The following is a 12,450-nucleotide window of genomic DNA, read 5'->3' as shown; positions in this document are numbered from 1 at the left end:
AGTAGAAAAATTCATGGCTGGAGGTAGCCAGTTCCAAACCTGGCCCTGCTCCTAGCTTGCTGTGCTTCCCTAGATAACACATGCACCCTCTCTAGGCCCTATACTGATCAGGTGTAACCAGGCTTAGCGAGTTCATGGAGTCTGTGCAGTGTAATGATGTTCAGTGCTCTTTACAATTCTACTTCTAGGAATCTATTCCCAGAGAAACTGTCACCTCATAGCCCACGAACACAGGTGCAAGGATGCAGTTGATTTGTAAAGCAAAAACTTGGAAATATCCTTAGAGGTAATTTAACTAAACTATGTCACATTCATGTTTTGGAGCATTAAACTGCTAACTGTGGCCATGAGGATTTCTACGGTGACACTTGCTGGCACAAAATGATACTGCAGCCCAGTAGCCAGGCAGTGGGAATTTCCAGAACAAGAGAGGTTCTGAGTAGCTGTGAGGCTAGTTAGTATGAGAAGCCACAGAGCAGGGAGAAACTTGGAAGGAAGGCCAAGGTTACACTAGGACCTGGATCCTGCTCTCGTGGAACTGACACTCTAGTGCAGCGGTTCTTAAACTTTTTTTTTTTTAGAGAGAGAGAGAGAAAGAGAGAAGGGGAGAGAGAGAGAGAGAAAATTGGGAGGAGCAGGAAGCATCAACTCCCATATGTGCCTTGACCAGGCAAGCCCAAGGTTTTGAACCGGCAACCTCAGTGTTCCAGGTCGATGCTTTATCCCACTGTGCCACCACAGGTCAGGTGGTTCTTAAACTTTTTGAAGTCGGGGCACATTTAAAATCCTACAAATAATTGTAGGTGAACTATATACAAATTTCTGAGAAATATGTTATAATAATTAAGTCAAATATTAAAGAAAAAATATAAAATCCAAGCATGCTTTTGATAATTAAATGAAATACGACAAAATTAAGTTATTCTGACATTAAAAACATTTTTATGTTACATTTTTTGAGTTATGCTTTATAGAATTCGTAAAAAAGAGGGGTTAAAAAATAAAATAAACGACAAAAAAGTTATCTTTATATATATATAGATACATTCTTAGTAAGATTTAGTAAATTCGGCAGGTTCTGGCGTGAATGTGTTAACTTTTTTCATTCTTGTGCTTATGAGAAACATGAGTCTGATGTGTCCTAACGATTTCTTCAATGTTTGGGCATATATTTGAAAGGCAAACTTTCATTTCCTCATCAATACATTGAAGAATTCCTCTCTTTTTACTCTTAATTGTGTTGAGTGCAGAAAACCCCCACCATACATGTCATCTTAACTTTACACCAAACAAAGGATAGAAGAAACTTGCCTCCAGTCTTTCCAGGGAACACGGGAGGGTAGTGTAAACAATCCAGCACCACAGCTTAACAGCCTTTTGCAACCTAATCAGGCAAGTGAGGTGGGGGGTTGGGCAGACTGTCAGCTTACAGCCAATTCCCCACACCTCTGTCCCCCAAAAATCTAAACTCCAAAAACCCTGTTGGTGTTTTGGTCCCCAACAGGCACATATTTCTCTGGAATACCATAAGGCGCACCTGGAAATCTTCTAGGGAGCACACTTTGAGAACCCTGCTCTAGTGGGAGGAAGACAATAAAGAAGTAAACAGTGTACAAGATAATTTCAGGTGTTGTTGACACCCTAAGGGAAAATAAAGCAGGAGCTGGATTTGTGTGGGGAGGGGCATTGTTACAGATGCTCGGGGAGGGCCTCTCTGAGGTTTGACCAGACACCGGAAGGAACTGTGTCTTGTGTATGTAGAGTGCACATGAAATGCCAGTGCATTTCCCAGGCTCCCGGTCAGCTGACTTCCCAGCGGCCAATAGGAGGTCCTCGTGGGAGATTGGAGGCCAGAAGGAAGGAACCAGAGTATTTCTCCCTTTCTCCATATTCCTTGGGCTGCATCCCCATCAGTGACTGACTCTTCTCCATGGCTCCAGCTCCTGCAGGACAGTCCACTGTGCTTCTAGCATTGCTGACTGACCACAGGCCCCAGGCTACTGTGACGTTACTTCCTTGGTCCCTCCATCTTAGAGGTGGCAATGGCTTTCTGTTGCCTCAAATCTCTGAGCTTCTCTGCAATCTCTTGGCTTCTGGGTGCCTCTATCTCTGTAACCACTTCCCTGTTGGAAAATCTCTCTGTTTAAATGCTCAGTGGTTTCCAGGTTAAACGGCGAATGATATGAGGAAAGGATATGAGAGAAAACTGGCAAGTGGCCAGCCCAACAGGCCTCTTCAGCCCTTCCCTTTCTTACAGATAAAAACCCAGCAGCCCGCAGAAGGGGAGAGGCAGCTGGGTGCTGGCGGATAGAGAGTCAACCCTGGAGTCAAACAGGCCTTGTTTTGTTCTCTCTCTGTCACTGCTCAGCTCTGTAAACTTCGTCAAGTTACTTCCACTTCAAGGCCGCGATTTCCTTACCTGTCAGATGGGCATAAGGATCATACCCATCAATTCAGTGCTGTTCTGAGGATTTGATGACATGTGGCAATGGAAAGAACTTAGCCACAACCTTAAAAAAGAAGAGGAAAGAGGAGACTCCCCGTCGTGTCTCGGTCTTTTGGCTAAGACCAAGTGTAGGAGACTCCCTGATCAGCAGCTAAAAGGCGTACGCCATGTAATAAAAACTGTGGATCGAGTGCAGTGAGGCAGAGCATTGGTGCTGGAGCAGCCCATGCACATGTGAGGAGTAAATACAGAACAGAGGCTGCCCACAGCCCAGCCAGGGAAGGAGAGACGGTTCAGAGGATGGTGCCGGGAAACCTGCTTAAAGAAAACTGTACTCTTACCGCATACTGTATTCTTTTTTTTTTTTTTCTGAAGCTGGAAACGGGAAGAGACAGTCAGACAGACTCCCGCATGCGCCCGACCGGGATCCACCCGGCTCGCCCACCAGGGGCGACGCTCTGCCCCTCTGGGGCGTCGCTCTGCCGCGACCAGAGCCACTCTAGCGTCTGGGGCAGAGGCCAAGGAGCCATCCCCAGCGCCCGGGCCATCTTTGCTCCAATGGAGCCTTGGCTGTGGGAGGGGAAGAGAGAGACAGAGAGGAAGGGGAGGGGTGGAGAAGCAAATGGGCGCTTCTCCTATGTGCCCTGGCCGGGAATCGAACCCGGGTCCCCCACATGCCAGGTTGACGCTCTACCGCTGAGCCAACTGGCCAGGGCCACATACTGTATTCTTACCTCAAACAAAGGTGGACTCTAGATGGATTAAGACTTAACATGAAATGCAAACTTATAAAGTTAGTAAAGGTGATATACACATAATGAAATACTATTCTGCTATGAAAAGGAACAATTCTGACATATGCTACAACATGAACGAACCCTGAAAACATTATGATGAGTGAAATAAACCAGTCACAGAAAGACAAATAGTGTATGATTGACTTATATAAGTAAGGTACCTAGAGTAGTCAAATTCATAGGGACAGAAAGTAGATTAGAGGTTTCCAGGGGAGGGAGCGATGGGAGTTACTGTTTAATGGGTACAGAGTTTCTATTTGGGATGAAGAAAAGTTCGGAAGATGGATGCACAACATTGTGAATGTATTTAATGCCAGTAAATGGTTCCTTTAAAAATGGCGAAAGTGGGCCTGACCAGGCGGTGGCGCAGTGGATAGAGTGTCGGACTGGGATGCCAAGGACCCAGGTTCAAGACCCCGAGGTTGCCAGCTTGAGCGCAGGCTCATCTGGCTTGAGCAAAGCTCACCAGCTTGGACCCAAGGCCACTGGCTTGAGCAAGGGATTACTCAGTCTGCTGAAGGCCCACGGTCAAGGCACATATGAGAAAGCAATCTATGAACAACTAAGGTGTCACAACGAAAAAATGATGATTGATGCTTCTCATCTCTCTCTGTTCCTGTCTGTCTATCCCTCTCTTTGACTCTCTCTGTCTCTGTAAAAAAAAAAAAAGGCGAAAGTGGTAAATTTTATGTGGTCTGTTTCACCATAATAAGAAAGCACCAACATATAAAAGGTAAAAATTTTTTTTTAAATTATTTTGATTACATCAAAATGAAGGAATTCTGGCCAAAGGATACCATGGACAAAATTATTAGATGTCAGGGCGTGAAGACATGGCAGTGTCTAAAATTGCCGTGCTTAGTATATACAAGTAACTTGCAAATAAACAACAGAAAGGACAGCAGCCCCAATGGAAAAAGGACAACGGATGTGAAGAGCAATTTACAGAAGGGGAAAGCCACAAGTGCCGGAAGAAGGCTCCAAATCATTAGTAATGGAAAATGCAAATGAAAAAAACAAAAACAAACAGAATAGCGTACTTTACACCTAGGAGAGGAATGGACAACTAGGATGGGAAATTTCTCTTCAAGACTGGACTTTGAAGCCTCCTACCGTGGAGTCTCTGACCTCTCAGGCCCGGACCTACCTGTACTTTCTCAGCTCAGGTAGCAGTTGGGGAGGTTGAACTCTATTGCCACCTGGTGGCCATTCTAGACAATGCAACTATAGATGTTCTCTCTGGGCCCAGCTGGGTGGGGAGATGGTGGGGTCAGGCAAGTGTTTATTTTCTTGGGTTGGGTCTTCAGTCCTGCATACATTGTGTGTGTGTGTGTGTGTGTGTGTGTGTGTGTGTGTGTGTGTGTGTTGGGTCTTCAGTCCTGCATACATAGTGAGTGTGTGTGTGTGTGTGTGTGTGTGTGTGTGAGAGAGAGAGAGAGAGAGAGAGAGAGAGACACCTTGAGGGGCTCCCACAGAGGCGGAGGAAGATTCTAGAGGCACTCAGAGTAGAGAGCAGAGGAAGTGGAGAGTAACCTGACTTAGACATTGAGGGACAGTTTCTCTAGGCATTTCTCAGCTGTAGGTGAAAGGGAAGAGTGTTAGAAGCAGAGGGAACAGCATGAGCAAAGGCGTGGAGGCAGGACTATGCAATGTATGGCTTTCTAAACTCAAACAAAAAATAAGGTAATGCATATCCATGGCGAACACTTTCAAGATCGAAGGGGATGGGATGTAGATTCTTTCCTCCCACCTCGGGCCCCCAGCCCTTCTCCTGCGGCAGACTTATTTCAGCGGCTCCCAGGGAACCAGCGCCCGGCGTGCCACCCTTGTTTAGTTCCCTGCCCTTGCTTCTGAAGCTGACAGATGGGTGCGATAGAAGTGGTGGTGTGCCCGATTGGGGCTTAAGCTAAAGAAGGCCTATCAACTTTCACTTCTGTGCTCTGGGGTAAACCAGCCGCTATGTAAGAAGTATGGCTACTGTGCTGCGGAGACCGTGTGGAAAGACCACATGGAGTGACAACCCGGACCACATGCAGGGACCCTGGAGAAAGCCATGTGGAGATACCAGGTGAAGAGCTACCTGTGCAGAGGTCACTTGGAGAGGCCACGTGGGGAGAAACTACAGTGGAGAACCAAAGCTGGGGCCATCCTTTCTGGGGCGCCACACAGGAGACTGCAGTCACCATGGCTGTTCTAGCCAGCAGCCAGAGACAGACTGTCCCCTAGTGTCGTCTGAATTCCTGACCCACAGGATGGTGGTTGATTTAAGCCACTAACTTTGGGGGTGTATTATTACACAATATTCAGAGCATCCTGGGCCCCAGCCTGTTACTGTTGCCAATTTCTTATGGCCCTCTCAGCGGGAGATTACATCTTCAAATAAACATGAGCAAATTCCTGAATCTCCCCTCATTTTTATGGGGGTTTGCATACCACACATGCTGGCCTGCACTTGGCTTTTTACACTTGACAGTAGATTGTAGAGATGGTTCCAGATGTGTGCTGTTCAGTACAATGGTCACTACGCACAGGCTATTTAAATGTAGTTAAAATCTAATAAAAAAAATCCATTTCCTTAATCACACTAGCCACATCTCAAGTGCTCACTGGCCACATGTGGCTGGTAGCTCCTCTATATCACAGGACAGCTGTAGACTATTTCCATCATTCCAGAAAGACCTATGGGAGAGCGCTGATCTGGATCCTCTCCTACAGATCTGTCTGTCGTCTTAGCAGCTGCAAAGTATTTTCTGGGAATGACAGCTCCTGCTATTACCATGTCCAACTGTCTTTGTAGATGAATGCCCGGCATTTCTGGGCCCGGTGATATTTCCCATATGGCCAAATCACTTAAAACTGGAGGTTGTGCCATGGTGCACAATCACTAAAAGTGTGCAAGAGTCCGTTTCCCACACTGTCATCAACACTGTGTGTTGTTCCCATGAAAAATATTTAGCTAATGGTGAAGGTTTTCAGGCAAACATGACTCTGCCAGGACACAGCTCTGCTGTTCTTTCACGTCCCAATGCCACTGGGCATCTTTTCGTGTTGACATATAAAGACCTACCTTGACTTTTTTTTTTAAATTTGTGGTAAAATTTTACATAACATAAAATATCCCATCCTAACTTTTTAAGTGCATAGTTCAGTGGGATCAAGCACATTCACATATGCAGCCATCACCACCATCCACCTATAGAACTTTTCCATCTTCCCAAACTGAAACTCCATACCTATAAAACACGAACTTTCCATTCCTCCCACCCCGCAGCCCCTGGAAACCACCATTCCACTTTCTGCCTCTATGAGTTTGACTACTCTAGATACTTTATATAAGTGGAATCATACAGTATTTGTTCTTTTGTGACTGGTTTATTATACTTAGCATTAATAACTTCTAGGTTCATCCATGCTGTAGTATGAACCGTTCTTTTTTTTTTTAAAAAAGCCTGAATAATATTTCATTGTATGTATAGACCACAATTTTGTTTATCCATTCATATATCGATGGATACTTGGATTGCCTTAATCTTTTTGGCTATTGTCAATAATACTATGAGCATGGCTGTGCAAATATCTCTTTGAGATCCTGCTTTCTTTTGTGTACATACCTAGAAATGGGATTGCTGGATCATATGGTAATTCTATGTTTAATTTTCTGAGGAGAGCCATACTCCTATGGCCATACACTCCTATTTCCCATAGGAAACAGGAAACCATTTTACATTCCCACCAACAGTGCAAAAGATGTTCAATTTCTCCATAGCTTTACTAATATTCTGTTTTTCTTTTTTTTTTTTTCTTTTTCTGAAGCTGGAAACGGGGAGAGACAGTCAGACAGACTCCCGCATGCGCCCGACCGGGATCCACCCTGCACGCCCACCAGGGGCGACGCTCTGCCCACCAGGGGGCGACGCTCTGCCCCTCCGGGGTGTCGCTCTGCTGCGACCAGAGCCACTCTAGCGCCTGGGGCTGAGGCCAAGGAGCCATCCCCAGCGCCCGGGCCATCTTTGCTCCAATGGAGCCTCCGCTGTGGGAGGGGAAGAGAGAGACAGAGAGGAAGGAGGGGGTGGGGGTGGAGAAGCAAATGGGCGTTTCTCCTATGTGCCCTGGCCGGGAATCGAACCCGGGTCCCCCGCACGCCAGGCCGACGCTCTACCGCTGAGCCAACCGGCCAGGGCCCATTTTGTTTTTCTTGATAGGTGTGAGATAGTCTCTTATTGTGGTTTTGATTTGCATTTTCCCCCTTCTTTTCCAAGTGAGAGGAGGGGAGATAGACAGATTCCCACATGCGTCCTGACTGGGATCCACCTGCCAACCCTTGTCTGGGGCTGATGCTCTGCCCACCTGGGGCCAAGTTCGCAACTGAGCTAATTTTAGCACCTGAGGCAGAGGCTACAAGGAGCCATCCTTAGTACCCTGGACTGATGCACTCAAACCAATTGAGCCATGGTTGTGGGAGGGGAAGAGAGAGAGAGAGAGAGAGAGAGAGAAAGTGGAGGGGTGGAAAAGCAGATGGTCACTTCTCCTGCGTGCCCTGACAGGAAATTGAACCTGGGACATCCACATGCTGGGCCGATTCTCTACCACTGAAACAACCAGCCAGGGCAATTTGCATTTCTTCTCATGTGCTTTTTGGCCATTTATATATCTCCTTTGGAGAAATGTTTATTTTAAGTCTTTTGCCCATTCTAAGTTAGGTTCCGTATTGCCAAGTTATAGGCATTTTTTTATATATTCTAGATCAGGGGTCTCCAAACTTTTTACACAGGGGTCCAGTTCACTGTCCCTCAGACCATTGGAGGGCTGCCAAATACAGTGGTCCTCTCACTGACCACCAATGAAAGAGGTGCCCCTTCCAGAAGTGCAGTGGGGGCTGGATAAATGGCCTCAGGGGGCCGCATTGCGGCCTGCGGGCCGTAGTTTGGGGACGCCTGTTAGATATTAACCTCTTAGATATATGATTTACCCATATTTTCTCCCATTCTTCAGGCTACCTTTTTTCCCACTGTTGATTTTGTCCTTTGCTGCACTGAAGTTTTTAATTCTGATGTAGTCCAACTTATCTTTTTCCTTTTGGTTTCCAGTGCTTTCAGTGTTATATACCTTGTCCCTTTAAATGCTGTAAAGTAGTCCATTGTGTGGCTGCAAGTCCTGAATGTTGTACTTTCAAAATAGATTTAGAATTTGACCACTTCTCCCTACCTCCATAGCTACCACCCTGACGGAGCCCACCACCCCATCATCTGCCTGCATAGCTGCAGTTACCTCCTCACTGGGCTCCCTGATTCTGCCCTTACCTCTGGTGCAGTCCACCTCCCACATGCAGCCAGAGGGATTCTGTTAAAACCCAAGTCAGGGCCTGTCCCTCCTCTGCTCAGAACTCTTCGTGGCCCCTGCTAACCCAGAGTAAGAGCCAAAGTCTTCACAATGGCCCACAAAATACCCACTTATTTCTATGAGAGATATGCCCCCCACTACCTCTTCTTCTTCTTCTTCTTCTTTTTTTCCCCAGGGACAGAGAGAGAGTCAGAGAGAGGGATAGACAGGAACAGAGAGAGATGAGAAGCATCCATCATCAGTTTTTCATTGCGACACCTTAGTTGTTCATTGATTGCTTTCTCATATGTGCCTTGACTAGGGGCTACAGCAGACCGAGTGACCCCTTGCTCGAGCCAGCAACCTTGGGTCCGAGCTGGTGAGCTTTGCTCAAACCAGATGAGCCTGCGCTCAAGCTGGCGACCTTGGGGTCTTGAACCTGGGTCCTCCGCGTCCCAATCCGACACTCTATCGACTGCGCCACCGCCTGGTCAGGCCCCACTACTTCTACGAGAGAACTTCCTGCCATGCTCCCTGTTCTCCACCCACAGCCACTACATGGGCCAAGTGTGCTTCTCTTGCCCTGGGCGTTTGCACGCACTGTTCCCCCTGCCTGGCACACTCCCCACTGCTAGCCACGTAGCCCACTCCCTCACATGTCACCTCAGTGAGATCTCTCCTGAACTAAAGTTAAAATCAACTCCGCCCTCCCCTCCTCTGTGTTTTTTTTCTAGGGTGCTTACCAGAATGTAACACAATGTATACTTTCCTCATTTACTTTATTGTTTGTCTTCCCTAAGGGGAGTGTCAACTCCATGAGAACAGGAATGGCTTCTGTCATGTTCGTGAATATGACTCTAGGGCATGAACCACACAGTAAGTGCCAAAAAGTATTTGCTGAATGACTAAGTGAAAGTGAGCACCTTTGGACTGTTTGCTGGACTTTTTTTTTTTTTTTTTGGTATTTTTCTGAAGTTGGAAATGGGGAGGCAGTCAGACAGACAGACTCCTGCATGTGCCCGACTGGGATCCACCCGGCATGCCCACCAGGGGGCGATGCTCTGCCCATCTGGGTTGTTGCTCTGTTGCATCCAGAGCCATTCTAGCGCCTGAGGCAGAGGCCATAGAGCCATCCTCAGCACCCGAGCCAACTTTGCTCCAGTGGAGCCTTGGCTGTGGGAGGGGAAGAGAGAGACAGAGGAAGGAGAGGGGGAGGGGTGGAGAAGCAGATGGGCGCTTCTCCTGTGTGCCCTGTCTGGGAATGGAACCCGGGACTCCCGCACGCCAGGCCGACGCTGTACCACTGAGCCAACCGGCCAGGGCTTGCTGGACATTTTTATTTCTTCCAATGGCCTGCTCCTGTTCTGTGAGCATCTATCATATCCACAGCACTGGCCTCTGCATCCCAAAGCCTGGTTGGTACCCAGTTGGTCCTTAATCGAAAGAATTCCTTTAAACCACGCCTGCATTCCCAGAGCCTACCACGTGGTGGCAGCATATGCTCAGGCAAATTTTGCTAATCTCAGGACCCCCAAATTCCAGATCCCAGGTCACTGGGACTGGCAGCCTTTAGGGATTTAATGTTAGTCCCATTACGCAGAGGGAGAAAGTGAGGCCTCAAAGGGGAGGCATGGTGGGGAAAATGATCGGACATTGGAATCAGGGGTCTGGCTTTTAAAGTCCAGCTCTTCTACCAATTAATTCACTGTGATCTTGGGGGGAGTCCTACTTAACCCTCTCTGGGCCTGTTTCCCATCTGCCTGCTTTGTGAGGTTTTGTGACTTGCCTCTTGTGGGGCTGAGGGGAGGTCTGATTCACTCTCATGTGCCAGCTGGGTGTGTGCAGGGGAAAGAGCAGTCTCAGAACTCTCAAGAGAGGGGCCATTACTTTATAGATCAGGAACTGAGGTCTGGAGGGGACACCAGAGTGCCATAGCCAAGAGGCTCCAGAGCACGAACAAGAGTCTGACCCCTGCAGCCCCTCAACCCAAATCCACGAGAGACAGTCTCCACGGACCATCTCTGGTGGGACTGCTTTCCACCTTATTTTTCTACCCAATGGCCTATTTTCACGTTCCTCTGCAACCACTCTCATCACACTCTGTCAAAGCCGCAACAATGGGACTTCCTTTGGGCAAGTCACTTCGGTTTTCTCCTCCTGAAAATGGGGCTACGGAAAAGCTGCAGAGACTAGAAGGAACTCGGAAAGCAGCTTTGGGCAGAGGAGGGTGTGTATCTGGGTAGGAAAGAGCCTGTTGCCTCTGCAGCTGCTGCCTGGCTCCTGCCCACCACTTGTAGCCACGTGGGCCCAGCCCACGGCCTTTGGTTTTCAAAGAGAAGCAAGAAATTTGAATTTTGAAGTGAAGTCTCCTGATTTTTAAATGTTGGCAATAAATTCATTGTCAGAAACAACAGAACAAAGCAGAACGCCATGGGGTCAAACTGAACGCGTGTGTGGGTCGGATTTGGCCGCCGGCTGCCAGTTGGAGACCCCTCCCAGTCCACGCTCCTACAAACACCCACACAGGATGTAACCGGGAGAGATCATTGTGGGTGGTGTCAGATGGATCCTGGTTTGTGGGTTCTCGCTGCCTACAGGGCCACTGGGGTGTGCTCGGGGCCTCTGAGTCCTAATAGTTCAGCTCCCATCAGCGCCCCCATCAGGAAAGGCTGCGCATTAATGGCAGGGCCCGTTGAGCAATGAGCCTTGTAAAAAAAACAAGGGCTTGCGTCACCTGAGCAGGCATGCAGCCTCCCCGCAGGACACCTGGGGTGGCACTGAGGTGGCGACTGCCGCTCATTTTACTTTCAGGCCATAATGGGGCATCCCAAGCAGGGAAGGGTGGAAGGCAAAGGGCCCAGTATTTGATGCGTACAGTTCTACCCTAGAGGCCAGAAGGGCAAGAGTTTATGGGGGCTGTCTCTTGACTGTGTGACCCCATGCCAGCCTTCTCTGGGACTGTTTTTCCACTCAGAAAATGGGGTTCACATCGCCAGACCTGTTATAATACAAACCCAAAGGGGAAGGTCAGGCTGGAATGACTTTAATCCTTTCTACCCCTTTAACGTGACCTTGAGCAGACACTTAGTTTTGCTGGGCCTTGGTTTCTTTATCCCCCACCCCGCTAGTCTCACTGCATCTCTGCAGAACCCTGAGAGTTGGGAGAGGCTCCGAGAGGGAAACCTTCTTGCCTGAGGTCACACAGCCCAGCTAATCAGGGACCTCACTTTCTTCATCCATTGAGCACCTTCTGTGTGCCAGACATATTTTAGGCTGGGGGAACAGCAGTGACTAAAACAAGAATACCTGCCCTGGTGTGGCTGACACGGGGGTGAGACAGCATGGACAGAAAGCAAGCTGAGTAGGTGTGAAATAGTTTTGACAGTACTGAGAAAGGTAAAGGAAATAGAGCAGGGGTGTGTGAAAGGAGTGACTGAGGGCCTGGAACTTTGAACGGGGAGGTCAGGAAGGGCTTCCTCGAGGAGGTAACCTTTGCACTGAGCCTTGGGCACAGCTGGGGAAACAGTGTTCTTGGTCCAGAGGATGACAGCAAATGCATTCATTCACTGGTAAATTTTGGGCTTGTCTGGCCCAGGAGTTCCGGTATTCGGGTAGAGCCTTCATGGAGCAGGCAGTCTGGGTAGAGGCTGAAGTAGGTAGCCAAGACAACTGGGACAACCAGGATAATGGCAGCTGGAGATAAGGGCTGGGAAGGAGTTCACCAGCAGGTGGAGCAGGGAGGGCCTCTTGTAGGCGGTGGGCTCAGCCCTGAGTGTCCCACATGCATCTTGGAAGGCCAGACTGGGTGGCTCTGGTGCTTTGGATTTTGGATCCCTCCCTGGTGCTGGGAAGGCCCAGAAAGCCAGCAGGCCAGGCCAGTGTTTCATC

This window comes from Saccopteryx leptura, chromosome 5 (assembly GCF_036850995.1).
Source record: "Saccopteryx leptura isolate mSacLep1 chromosome 5, mSacLep1_pri_phased_curated, whole genome shotgun sequence".
Lineage (NCBI taxonomy): Eukaryota > Metazoa > Chordata > Mammalia > Chiroptera > Emballonuridae > Saccopteryx > Saccopteryx leptura.
This window is presented reverse-complemented; position numbering follows the sequence as displayed.